Source organism: Oryzias latipes, chromosome 23 (genome assembly GCF_002234675.1).
Source record: "Oryzias latipes chromosome 23, ASM223467v1".
In the NCBI taxonomy this organism is placed as follows: Eukaryota; Metazoa; Chordata; class Actinopteri; order Beloniformes; family Adrianichthyidae; genus Oryzias; species Oryzias latipes.
The window spans coordinates 21921023-21933459 of record NC_019881.2 but is presented as its reverse complement, the minus strand read 5'-3'; the positions used below and the strand labels follow the sequence as shown (position 1 = coordinate 21933459).

The 12437-nt window shown below is 39.7% G+C and overlaps 1 long non-coding RNA gene across 1 annotated transcript in view; it reads left to right on the top strand.

The window, feature by feature from the left end:
- The window catches only part of LOC110017623, a 169737-nt gene extending 162515 nt beyond the window's left edge, over positions 1-7222 (top strand). Inside the window, exon 4 of the long non-coding RNA XR_002872815.1 lies at positions 6676-7222. This is a non-coding gene — a long non-coding RNA (uncharacterized LOC110017623). The remainder of the gene's footprint in view (positions 1-6675) is intronic.
- The last annotated feature ends 5215 nt before the right edge of the window (positions 7223-12437 follow it).

The following is a 12437-nucleotide window of genomic DNA, read 5'->3' as shown; positions in this document are numbered from 1 at the left end:
TGGTATTTTTGAGTCTTAAACTGTGGTCAGTAGTTTGGAGCAACAGGATTTGGATTCATTTATAATAATAATTTTCTTATTTTTAGATCTTAGTTTTTAATGAGACGATAAATTATCAAATGTTCAGAAAAGCCTGGAAAGAGAAGCTAAAATATCTAGAATGTCATAAATGGATCTAAAATCATTTTTAGTATAAAAATGCTAAATCTACAGCTAATCTTCTTGGTACTTTAGAAAAATATCTTCTAAACATGAAATGCATGTTTCTGCCAATGGAACCAGTAGTGTTGGTCTTGGTGAGATTTCTTACTATAAGTTGTGATGATTTGTCCTTTTAAGATGGAATTAAACCTTTAAATTATCTATAAATATGTTTTAAAAATAATCCTGAAAAGAGTTTTATATCTTTATAGTAAGTAAAATATATATGCTTGTACTTTCCCCCCATATATAGATTTAAGCAACACAACAGTCCAGCTATCCTCATTTCTAGACCATAATTACCCATAAATAATACTAGAATAAACACGTTAGGATCAACTCAAAAAAATCTACAAATTAAGAGTCAATTCCTTAAATAACCAATAAATAAAACTTCTGCTTGTATAAAGATACAACTTTTTTACTAAAACATAAAATGTTTTTAGGATCAAACAAGATTTTCTGAATTTATCGTCTTAAATCATTTTACTGAAAAGTTCCTGTTAGGTCAGTTTTGTCTTCTATCAAAATAAGATTTAAAAAAATAGATATTTAAACTAGAAACCAGACAAAATACTCAGTGGGATTTTGTTTTTACGTTGTGGCTCCTTCCAGTGATTTTTGGTGGCAGATTTCATAGAAAACGCAGCGTCCGCCTCCTCAGTAGTGGGCTTAGTCACCTGAACCAGGGAAGCAGCTGCGTTTCCGTGAACGCCGGCCTTTTCAGTGGCATCTCTGCATAAACGTGGACCGTTTGAAAGGGACAGCTTTGTCTCAGGTGAATCCTAGTTTTCTCACAACTTTACCAGGCTGGAGCTTAAAGAACCGCTCCAATGACGATGGTGCTTTGAACGATGGAGCACATTTATGAAGAAAATTTAGCCCAAAACTGCATGTTTGAGGATTTCTTTATTGTAATCGCTGCAAATCAGGAGCAGACGGAAAAGAATCCAGTCTAAAAAGGAGCAAAAGTTAAGTTATGTTGTATCACCCTATTCAGTTCTTCTGTTGGTAAGAAACATAATGCATTGTTTAAATTTAGAAAAGATTACGTTTCCATTGAGACAGCAAGAAAACCTTTTTTATCAAACATGGCAACCATTTATTGATTATTTCAACGGTATTTAAACAAGTCAACCTCTACTTCAATGTTTAATTGTAGAATCTGCAGGTACTTTGTTTGTTTTTTTCTGCATTGTTTGAAAAAAGAATAAAAAATAAAAAGGAACAAAATACGCTCCATTGTGTCTCCTGCCGCCCTGCAGAAACTATGTCCTAAAGAAAAAAAAGACCCAGGTTTTTAGATTAGGATCCAAAACAGCCCAATCGTTATCTGAAGACGCTTTGAAAACAGATCTAAAGATGATCAGATCTTTAATGACTCATCAAAATGTTGACGCCGCATCTGATGCACTAAAGTGTCTAAAAAAAATGCTGCTTTAAAGGAAGGTAAAGAACTTTTTTTTTAAATTTAGAGATAACCTCGAGTACAATTCTGAAATCTTTCAGTCAGAACAGCCGTTTTCTGTGCAGTCCCACCTGTGGGGGGGTTGTTGTGTGCACCTTCAGCGTCTGCAGTGTCGGTGTTTGTGCCTGCAGAGTGCCGGATCTTATCACAGCCGTGTAAACATATTTTGTGGGTTTCTCCTCCGCTGCCGAGCTGATAAAGAGATGGGCGACGGTCCAGCAGCGACACGCCGGCTCTCTGCCGGGTTTACAGGCGCTCCTCGCTACCCGAATCTCCCCTTTCTTCCCACAATCCCCTTTGACAACCTGTTTGCCTCCAACTTGTCTGTCTCTTTTTTTTTTTCATCCAATTGCATTTAATCGAGCGGGGATGCTGCATTTAAGGAATAAAATGATGGTTGTTAGTGGAACCGGCGCTTATCTGCCCTGCTTTTGCACATTTGAAGTGCAACAATAATTGAAGCGCAAATATATTTAGAAAATGACTATTATGTCTGTTCTGTTTGTGTCCTAAAGGAAGGAAAATATATCTTTTAATTATTATAGTCGCTATTGTCTTTTGATTAATAATCATAAATAAAAACAAACTTGTTTGTATTTGAATTTAAACCTCAGTGTTATTTGTAAAATATTGTTCTGCATTTTAATAATTTGAAACATGGTTTAGTTTTCTTTATCAGACGATCAGCGCTGAGTGAAGACGGCTGGTATGGGTTTAAAACACCTCCTACCGCTTTAGTCACAACCGTTTAATGTGCTTTAGAAACATTTTCCCACTTTGGTCAAATATCTTGATGTGAAAGAAAATATTTCTGACATTTTTAAATTGTGTTTCATTAAAATAAATGCAGTTTGTTTGGATTTTTTACCCCAAAAAAGGACAAAATTCTTGAGCTAGGATCACAGGTTCAAAGCAAAATAAACTTTTCGTAGTTTTTCTTAATCTTTTTTTTGTTTTCTTTTTAAATCCCTGCAACAAAAACATCTGTGTTTATCTAATTGTGAATAAAGTGAATCCGGCCCAGAATGCTTTGCAGAACGGAGCCTTTAGCTCTGCAGAAGAGCCCACCGTGGTCTTCATCGCTTTTTTGGTCTATTTTCTTTACCTAAACCACACGACCTTATATGGCAGCTCTCTGACACACTCCAGGACCTGAACACTTACAGATAAATCTGCTTTTTCCCCTCTTGCTTCATCTAATCTGTTCAATCTTTTTTCTTTATTTTTCTTCAGTTTTAAGCCGTAAATGAGCCAAGTGGGTGAAAACGGGAGATACGATCGTCCTGATGAGAAAAGTTTGACAGTCTTTAGTCACAGCTTCAACGTTTGCTCTTTCCAATCTCAGCAGTGTTTTCACGATGTGTTCGAGGGGCGTCAGGAAAACGCTCTCTTCTGTTTCGTCCTGATGAATTTTAATGTCCGCCCATGGAGTTCAGACAATAACAGAGAAGAAAAGGGAGATTTGACTTTATGGTGTGATGATGTGACGCAGTTTGACACGTATGCAGGAGCGTTGGTGCGTACGCGCAGCTGCTCACGCCTTATCGGCGGTGCAGATTAAACGCAGAGGCTTAATGACGTCTGGAGTCGTGCGGAGGTGAAGCCCTGATGGTGGTTATAAGGTTGGGTCAGGAAAGAGGACTCCAGGTAAAATAAGTGACCCTCTTAGTGATGGGTCGTCATCATCGCTCTGCTCTCTGACTCTACTTCAGGTCTGAGCAAAGCTCACACTGCTCCTCACAAACCAAACCTTTGCACCAAATGATTCCTTTTCAATTTCAATAAAAAGATAAATCCCACTTGATTTGAGAATGATGGACTGAAAAATTCAGTATCAAAATCAGTTTAGGACTTTTTTATGTTAGAATTGACTTTTCAGCGTCCGGCTTGAAGTTCCCAAAACAACCTTATGCCGATCAATAACGGTTATGAAACAACTTGGATGTGAAACCTAAAAGAAATCAAATGTAAATGTCAAAGAAAGCATCATAATGAATCAACCCGTCTTAAACGCAGATACAAGCAAAACTACGGATGGAGGGATGGTCCAAAAAGCTTCAAACCGCATACACTGACCAATCAGATTACAATAAATAACATACAATTTTAATATGCCCTTGTTAGCATGACTAACACAGACTTAACTAAAGGTAGCACTGATATTTTACTGTAAACTATAGCTAGAATAACTTTACTTTAGTATAGTACTTTAGTTACAGTACTACATTAGACTAGAAAAATATAATGAAATGGTTTCAAATCTACTTTGTAGCGTTCCCTGCTCGGTTGTAGGTTTGTAATTTGGACTTGTTTGATATAAAATGTAAAAACAGATCTATCTTAGTTGATTCAGAGGTCTTTAACACATTACTTTGAAATAAATTAGACTTAAAACTCAACAAATTTGACATTGAGTGTCCCAATGTTTTTTTCTGAACTGGTTTGCATCTGACACATATATAATTGTTTGTTTTGTGTTATTGCTTTGCTTCTTAATAATATATAGGTATCTATGAGGGTATTTGTGAGGCAAACTAAGCAATACTTCGATATATATATGTATGTATATGTATATATATATATATATATGTATGTATATGTATATGTATGTATATATATATATATATATATTATATAGTACTTTTTTGTAGTAATCTACTTGCATAACTGCGGTTTTACAGATTCCCCAGTTTTAGTAGACATAAACTTTTTTTTTGGCAATTTAATGAACTTTTTCAGCAGTTAAGTTTTTTATTTTTATTGTACACAGCTAATCCATCATTTAAGCATTTTTAGAGTACATTATTGTATCTTTTTTCAATTTTACTTTAATTTTTTTGATTCCTCCTGATTAGAAATGTTTACAGCGTTTTTGGTAAGAAATTTGGAAACTTGTGTTCTGCAGTAAAAATAGAACATATTTTTTCTCTTCATGCTACATGATTAGTTCATTCAACGTTCATTACTATATCCAATCGTAACCCTTTGATAGTGACAGACAATGTATATTGTGTGATAGAGCGGATCTCAATTGGCTCCTTATCAGCAGTACAAGATAAGCGTTTGTCCCGTCCATCGTAAGACACTGAGACGGTTTTACTGTCGTCCAGACGGGGATTTTTTCCTGTCATTTGACCAGGACTGAGCTGCACAGAAACCAGAGCTGATGGCGGCGTGTTGGCTTTCGCTCACAGCTACCACCGCTGGCAGCATCCCGCACAAGTCGGATGATGTAGCTTTACAAAAGATAAGCATCTCCTCTTAGATTGGACCAAGCCGCCTGCTTCTTATGTTAGTGTTAAGAGGTAAAGCCGCAGACAGATAAAAATAAGAGAACAGACAGAAGAAAAAAAGCCAAGCTACTGTCACGTATGTGTTTTTGATGTATGGCAGCACACGTGAAGCGCAGAACTTCCCACATGCTTGTTTGTATGAGTGGGTCTCCTCAAGATAGAATTAGTCACAATTTCAGAGTAGACGTTTCAAAGTGCTGTGACTCACAAATATCTGGCCGGTTACACGTTCTTAGAAGAAGGTATCTGTGAGGCAAACTAAGCAATACTTCGAAATTGCAAGTCATTGTTGAAACCCCAAAATGTGTTTCACGTACCGAACAGGAAAAGACTGAAAGCTGCAGGAAGCCGTGCAGTTTGGAGGCTTTTCACCAGGAATTCCTCCTCACTGTTGCTGTTGTATGATTTGTGTTTTCTAAAACATAAAATATTTCACAAAAACTGCAATAGAAAGGCTTTTTTCTATTTAACTGAGTCACATGACCGACACCTGGATGACGCTTCTTGGATGGAGCTGGCGGCCTTGGTCGCTGCACAGCAGGCGCCACCAGAGGTCACACGGCGTCCCACCGCGTCACACCGCGTCACACCGCGTCACACCGCGCACCTACGGACACTGAAGTATCACATGCACACCCCCTATTCAGCGATGGCATACGGTCAGTAAGGAGCTGTCACCTTCCTGACTTAGCAACGCTACTTACACAGTGTGATGTCATCCGTGCGTCATAATTGCAACACTGTGCAGTTAGTTGATGTGTTTCAGCTAACATAATGCATTTGTATGTGTAGATATGCGTTTGTAAGCATGTAAATGATCACAGTCAGTGAGTTTTTTTTTCTTCAAATCCACTCACCATCACAGGAAACGGACATGAAAACCTTTTATGGAAGGAGACTTGGGGAACTTTCGGTTGGGGAGATTCCCTCCCAAAGTGAGGACAGCAAAGTTTCAGAAAAACAGAGAGGAAGTGGAGATTCATGAATCAGGTTATGAGCTCAGGGTTCAGTGAGGGATCAGTTGGAACAGTAATTGCTGTACGTGCATGCATACTGGTCCTATAGCAATTAGAGTTCTTCTTTTTTTTTATTTTTTAGCAGAAAATGCGATTTTCACCTCTGCTTTACACCTGATGGCAGCTGCTTCCTGAAATTCCACACCCAGGAAAGGCGATGAACCCTGGAGAAACGTAAAAATCCTAGTTTATGGATATAATTTGTTGCTCTGATGTTCCATGTTTGTTTGCTACTTTGTGTTTGTTGTACTGTAAAACTTCAAATCCAATAGAGTTGATGACCATCTGGTGCTTTTACTACTCTCCTTTCCCAGTGTTGCCTTGAAGCAACACACCATTATCTGGCTGGGGGAGGGATCCGTTTCCTCCAAATTATATAAGGGTCAAATCATGGAAATGCTTGACTTTATTACATCTTCTGCTGTGGACCAAACAGACGCCACACTTGCATTAGAAAGAAGCCTAGGGTTTGACTAGGGTCTCTCAGACCCGCCTGTATGTCAGAGGAGCTTTAATACCTGGAGCCGTGAAGGCATCAGCATTGACTGACTCACAGAAAGTGCCGACCTTCAGATGTTCAGTGCTTCGTTTTCTCATTTTTACCAAGCATGAAACACAAATATTTTACCCAGAAGCTTCATTCCTGTGGGTTCAAAGTGAACTTTTCAGTTTATGAGAGTCTTGTTTCAAATTCTAGGGGGAAAAAACGGCATAAAGCACCACGAAAGGCAGGAGGGACCTTCAACCATCAGCAGACCGCGCATGGGGGCGGCGAGGGTTTTCAGATGGAAACGTGTGGGTATGTCGTGAAAAAGAAGCTGTGCTGGGTGAAAAGGCCTTGCCAGTCATTTGGATGGAGCTTTGCTGTCTTCCTGTGACAGGCCTGGTAGTTTCCTCACTATTAATGTGGTTGAAACAGGAAGCAGAACGGTGACAGATGCACCTTGGTGCTCCTCTGCAGCAGAGCGAGCTTCATTAGGCCGCTCCGCGCTGTCACCTTGATTTCACACTCTTATGTTCGACAAAAGCGGCTTTGACTGGCGTGTTAAGCTACATGTTGGTGATGACACATTTAAAAAACCACAATTTAGTAACTTCTGCATTTGAAAATCATCTTTCATAAAAGGCTACTGTACATTTGAATGATTCGTGCTTCCTCTCTGTTTTATAGTCTTCTAAGAATTTATTCTACTAGAAATGCAATCACTTCTGAATTTTTGGGGAAAACCTTATTGGTTAAGATTAAAAACAGCTTTATATATATATATATATATATATAAGAGTCTTTATCTCAAATTTGCTTCTCAGTATGAATTCTATTTGCTTTATTTCATTTTTTGTAATTTAGCTTTAAAAAATTCTACAATTCAGACTCTAGATCTTAATTATAAAATAATAAAAAAATATTAAACAATCTTTTTTCTCATTCATTATTTTCAGCAGCTTTATTTTGTATTTTTAGCATCATTCAACCACATTTCTTTGGTCATGTTTTTATTAGTAATTGTTTAGTATTTTTGACAATTGTTCAGGTATATTTAGCAGTTTTTTTAAAGGAATGTAGCAGCAAACATTTGATTTCTTTGATATAATTGTTCATTTTTGCTTTTCAACACTAATTTATCCTTTCAATGTCCAGTCAGGACTTTGCCTGGTCTGACAAATGTTACCCAGAGTTCTGTTTTCTTTTTTCATGTAGTTTCACTATGCTACTTGTGAGCTTTTGACACTTTCTCTTCTCATGAAGGATTTGGCTTCACCTCATTCAGGATCGTCATGTCTTCATTAGAAACATAAAATGGTTTGATCCGAATCGGGTTGTTTTTTTTTTAAATAAATGGAGTCACACAGAACGAGACAGTTGAAGGCCCCCCTTCCTTTGAGGACAAATAAATAAATAAATAAAAGCTTAGCACATATTTGAACGCATGAAAAGTTTCTTGATGTCAAATTAATGTTAGCATGTCGGTTCTAAACGGGTTTTGGAAGTTCCATCACCTCCTCCTTTGTTAAACAAACCAGGTTCACTTCTTGACTAAATCCGGACGGGTTCTGGATTTGCTCGCATGCGGCTGCTTGGTGAAGCCACCCACGACCGCCACCGGCTGGACTGCCGGGTTAGTGGAGGGGGTGGGCCCCCGACGCCTCTCCGCCCCTTTACCCGCCTCTCCCAGAGGACCGGCAGCGGTGATGGTGATTATGTCACCACTTAGTGAACTAACTGACACTGATGGGTTTGAAATGCACTCTGCGTCCCAGTGGGCCCGGGACCTCCCCCGCCCCCCCACATCCACGGGTCTGTCGGGCCCCTCTGCGCTCGGTGTTTGGTTACTCCAGAGTGACGGCAAGGCCAAGTTCAACAGTGCAGCCGGCAGCTCTCTGAAGTGTGATGGCGGTGGGTGGGGCCACAGCCTCCGTTCTGGACCCCTTTTGGTGCCACCCTCACCCCCCCTTTTTACCCCTAAAGACCCTTTAAGTTCTGACCACTTTGTCTGAGACAAACATTTTCATTTATGCAGGATTAGTTTAGAAATAATTCCCGTGATGATTTCAGTTGAAGCTCCTAACATTCTAAAATTTCTTCAAAAGCCTCAAATATTAAAATAATTTTAAAAAACGATATTTGTGCTAAAACTTCCGATTATTTCTAGAGGTTGTTTGTGTTAGTAGGAAGTTCTGTTACCGTGTTCTGATCCAGCAGAAAGGAACTTCTTCTGGTTTCACAAAATTATGCTTTTAAAAGCAAACATTTCCCTTAACGTTCTCAAGTTGTGTACTAAGTATTTTTTAGAAGGGATGCCACAGAGTGAACCGAATGTTCCACATTAGCACTGCATTGTGGGGAAAGTGAATTATTTTATTTATCTCATACATGTTCATTATGCTAAATGGACGACTAATTAGAGAATTAGGCTTCCTTAAACAGACACTTTCCATTAAAATATTGTGTTTTTGTATGAAGAAAATTACGCTTAAAATTGCATTTCTGAGTATTTCCTTGAAATCATCGCGCAGACCAAAAAGCCTTTAGCGGTGACGTAGAAGCTACAGCTGATGGGCCAAAGTCTCCATGCTCCGCCCCTTTCTGACGCATCCACTTCCAAACCGATCCATGCTGGTCTTTGTGGTCCTGGAATCGGGATCTAAACCAGATTAATGCCAGCTTTGGGGGTGAGAGGGGCTGAGAGCTGGCAGGAGAGAGTAAACGAATGGATGATGGGAAGTCAGGGCAGGCTCTGCACCAACAAGCCCATCCACAACCCAGAGTTGAATTTCTGATGAACTCCTGCCGCTCTGCAGAAACTATGTCCTAAAAAAGCGACACAGGCTTTTAGATTTTGGTTAAAGAAACCAACTTCACACTCAAAAGACCACTGGGAACGCTTTTGTGGGACATTAAAGATTGTCCAGCATCTAGTTTTGTTGCTCCTCCTCTTAACTCCAGATCTTCTTCTTGTTTGCTAAATACTACTTAAGGCAATTGTTGTTCATCAGTAATGAACTCAGAAAACGAGTCCAGAAACGTTAACTAATTACAGGCCTTGTTCTGGTCTCCATTGTCTTCATCTGGGATCATCCACACTGAGCTTGATGACCACCACGATGGGATGAAAGGAAATTCTTTGGCACCAAATGCAAGGATGGTCATTTCTTCAAACATCGTTGCTCCTTTCTGGTGTCTTCTCAGCAGACGTTAAACCTCAGGATTTATTTTGTCTGACTAAAACCTGAACTGCACGGGGTTGCAGATCTTCCCGCTCTCTAAGTTTTACTTGCGGACTTTCATTGGAGGCGCTCTTGAGCCTGAACCACCACAGTCCTACTCATCACAGGAACACAGTCACTCACCGACTCTGCTTTTCACTCATCTACTGTAGTTCAACCACCTGTGTTTTGCCGCATATACCAACCAGACGTGTAACAATAAAGGAGAGCAGAACACGCCGATGACATGATGGCGTCTGCAGGTGACGGGAACGGCGGTCTCACCTTGGACTTTACTCACCGGTTTCTGAATCCAGAATTCACTTCAGGTGACGGATGAGGCTTTTAATGCAGTAAACACCCTAACCCCAACTCCCCCGCAGGATGTTATTTAAGAAAGAAAGAAAAATCAACAGTTTTTACAAACGACTGCACTTTGCATAGGATCTTGAAAAACTAAAAAAAATCAACTATTTCCAACCAAATGTTGTGGTGTCGACCACAATTTTGTTATTGTGAGAAACAGAAACTGCCTTTTTTTTCCAGAACTCTTACGGATGTGTGAACAAAAAGTGGGCGACTCTCTTGGTTTCAGTCATTAAATGTTTGTGATGCATGAAGTTCAGAAAGACGCTGCAGCCCCCAAACGGTGGCCAAACGCAGCGTTTCGTGTTATTGTCAATTCCCTTTAACCATTAGGAAACGTTGACAGGCCAATTATGAAGCCAGCCTGGCCGTCCACCCCCCACCCCCTTCCCTTCTCATCATGGGGGAGACATATGTGTTTAGTCTATTAAAAGAGACAGCCGGCATGCTTTGGGGAGGTGACCCCGGGGCTGCATGACAGCTTCAGTTACACTAACACATGAGCTCTCCCTCAATCCCCCATCAGCCCCTGAAAACACAGTCAAACCTACTAAACAGTGAACTGATCTGTGGTCCCTCACCTCCGCCACCTCTAACCTTGAACCCCTAACCTCCCATCTCGGCTGGCTTGGAAAGGGATCACCAGTAAGTGTGTTTTTCAAAAGGGGAGCAGAGAAAACGAAAAATAAAATCCAAAGGAGATTGGTAGTTGTCGTAGAGTTCTCGCTTTTGGCTCCTGTTTTCGTCTCGTTTTGGATTTGATTAAGTTTAGGAAATGATTGAATAACTCCGTCCAGAGTCTGCGGTCAAACGGAGGCTGATGCTTCCTGCTGATGTGCTGAACTTGAAGTACCTGATTCTAACCTAGAACCTCAGGATCGAGGAGAACCAGCACTGAATCTGCAAGAAAAGTCTGTCAAATTAAAAAAGAAAAACGAAGCAATGTTTAGTCAAAATTATCTAACGTTTCATCAAGTGCGCCATCTTGTGTTTGACATCGAAATCACAGCAAATTTGTATTTTTACTGCCCACCAACTGCTACTACAGGATCCTAATCCAGACATTGAATAACCCTTTAATGCTACAGAGAATGTCTGAACTACTGTAACTCTTCAAGCGTTTACACCATTAACGTAAATCCAAGGGATTCTGAGGCGGAGAAACGAAGCTTTGAGTTGACATGCAACACTTTATGGTAGTAAACTTTACAGGCAACTTTACTGCAGTAGCAGAGTGATGCATATCAGGGTAAGGCTGCTTTTACTCTGCGTCAGTCAGTTATTTACGTAAGCACTTCACTTTCAGAACCGGCTAAATCCCTTTTCATGGGGTTGCTGGAGCCTATCACAGCCACTGTTGATCAAAAGCGGGGTACACCCTGCACCGGTCCTGATGATTATCCAACTTTTTAAATCGCTTTTAATACTGAAAAACACCAGATCATTGTTCAAATTTAAAAAAAAAAACCTCACTTCCTCAGCGGCCAACAAAATGGCGCCTTGAAAGTTAAAGCCTGCAGCATTGTTATGTTTTTTGTGTTTGGACAAAAGATTGCGATGTACCAACAAAATATGGTATCTGGCTTGTAACAGTAATCCAGGAAAATTCTTTCTCTTTGGCTGCTTTTAATGCTCGATTTTCACGCTCTGCACGGTAAAGCCAGATTAGGACCCATCTGAGCTCCGTCCACCAACACTGATCAAAATGATCCTCGGTGGAAGTCTTAACGGCTTTGTTTACTCTGACCTTTTCCTTACAATTACCAAGAATTTGATGAAATTTGGGGAACCAATGGAAACCCAATTGATATTTACTGTCTGGGCGTCAGCATTTTTGTCTTTCAAGCCATTTTGCCTTGTATACTACACTGTCAGAAAAAATGTGCAAAATTTGTACCTTTAGAGGTACAATGGCTTGTCACTGGGGCAGTACCCTCAAGGGTACAAATGTTGTACCCTTTCATATAGGTGCGTATCTGTACCCTTTCAGTATGTACCTTTCAAAGGCAAATATGTACCTCTGTGGACTAAATTGTACCTTATAGTGCTATGGTACCATAATGTACCTTTAAAAAAGGTACAAATTTGTTCTTTTAAGGGTACTGCCCCAGTGACAAGCCTTTTGTACCCTTTGATGGCAAATTTGTACCAGATACAGCACATTAAAAGACCAGTATACTGTTTATCACATTTATTAAACATTCAAAACAATTACAATTCTGACAATTCACAGTATGAATGTTTTAAGCTTCACAGTGTCACAACAGGATGCATTTATTTACAATTATTAGCAATTTTACAATAATGAAAAATCTATATTTTTCCTTCAGTTCACATTGCATTCATTGTAACTATAACCTTAACATTTGATCAATTGTAAACAGCACT